The following is a 1,800-nucleotide window of genomic DNA, read 5'->3' on the forward strand; positions in this document are numbered from 1 at the left end:
AATTTTGGATCAAGGCCATCAATTTCGGGGAAGCGGGTAAAGTCGATTATTTCGACCCCAGTACTCAAATGGTAGTTATTTTATCGATCCCAAAAGGATGAAAGTCAAATGCGACAAACGCGGAATTTGAACTCAGAACGTAGAGACGGACGAAACGCCTGCCTTAATACCGGTTTCTAGTTTAGCAACAAGGCTAGTAATTTGTAGTGGAGAGGGTTTCCTCGATTACATCGGCTTCGGTGCTTGACTGGTTCTTTATTTTAATGAACCTCTGAAAGGATGAAAGACAAAGTCGACCTCAACATGATTTGAACTCAGAACGTACAGAACCGCCATTGAATATTCTAATGTTTCAGTCAATCCGCCAATTTAGTTTATTACCTTAAAACTAGGGTGTTACCCGTCATGTGGCAGACAATTTTTGAAATATTTTTTTTTGCCACTATGAGTAATATCATGTCATATGAAATACATGTAATAACTGTGATTTACTATTTATCAAATTTCTTGGGGCTTATACAAAATGATGAAATTAATACTAATTTTGAAACGAAAAATATTTATTACTTTAAAATTAAATTAAATATTCCAAATTTTTCATATATTTGCAACATATATTTGCAACATACATATACACGTTTACATATATATGCACACATAGATACACACACACACACACACACACACGCGCACACACACATGTAGATAGATAGATAGATAGATAGATAGATAGATAGATAGATAGATAGATAGATAGATAGATAGATAGATAGACAGACAGATAGATAGACAGACAGACATATACGTATATATATCTACACATATATATAAGTGTATGTATACACAAAATATGTACAAATATAAATATATATATACATACATGCATATATATATATATACATATATATACACAAATATATATATACATATATATACATAAATGTATAATAATATAAATAATATATATGCATATATAAGCTTATATATATATGCATATATATATACATATATATATATATGTATGTATGTAATATATATATATATATATATATATATTACATACATATAAATGGATGCAGGTCGTTACCAACAGTAAACAACATGAAATACGAAAACGAAGGATCTAAATACGCAAATAACGAGAGAAAAAATGGAAAACATGATAAGTAATGCAAATTCTGGAAACGACAGATAAAAAATGTATCGATCAACTTTGCCTTCCTTCTCTTCAGGATCGATAAAATAAAGAAGCAGAGATCAATTTAATCGACTAAAAATACGCTTCAATTTTCTGCATTGTGTTTATTAAAAAATAATGACGAACTTGCAGAATCTTAAGCGCATCGCACAAAATGCTGAGCCACATTTGTTCTGGTTCTTAATATTCAGAAGTCAAATACCGCCAAAGTCATCTTTGCTTTGCATTCTTTCGAGATCGATAAAACAATGTACCAGTCATGTACTGGGGTCGATGTAATCAACTTGCTCCCTTCCTTCGAAATTGCGTACCTCGTACCAAAGTTAGGAATAGTTATGATAAAGAAAATATTTTTATTGACCATGTTGTTGTTATTGTGGTTGTAACCATTTCTTATCGTTGCTTCTATCTTTCGTTTATTTCAGCAAATTTGCCAAATTCTCCACTATGGACGATTGCAATCACATTTTTACGAAATGAAATCATTCATACGGTCGAAATTCAAGCTTAAATCTTCGTCATTTCCTCACTCGCTTTCTATCCTTCACTCTTTTCCCTACGCTCTCTCTCTCTCTCTCTCTCTCTCTCTCTCTCTCTCTCTC

The sequence above is a fragment of the Octopus bimaculoides genome, chromosome 17, assembly GCF_001194135.2.
Source record: "Octopus bimaculoides isolate UCB-OBI-ISO-001 chromosome 17, ASM119413v2, whole genome shotgun sequence".
Lineage (NCBI taxonomy): Eukaryota > Metazoa > Mollusca > Cephalopoda > Octopoda > Octopodidae > Octopus > Octopus bimaculoides.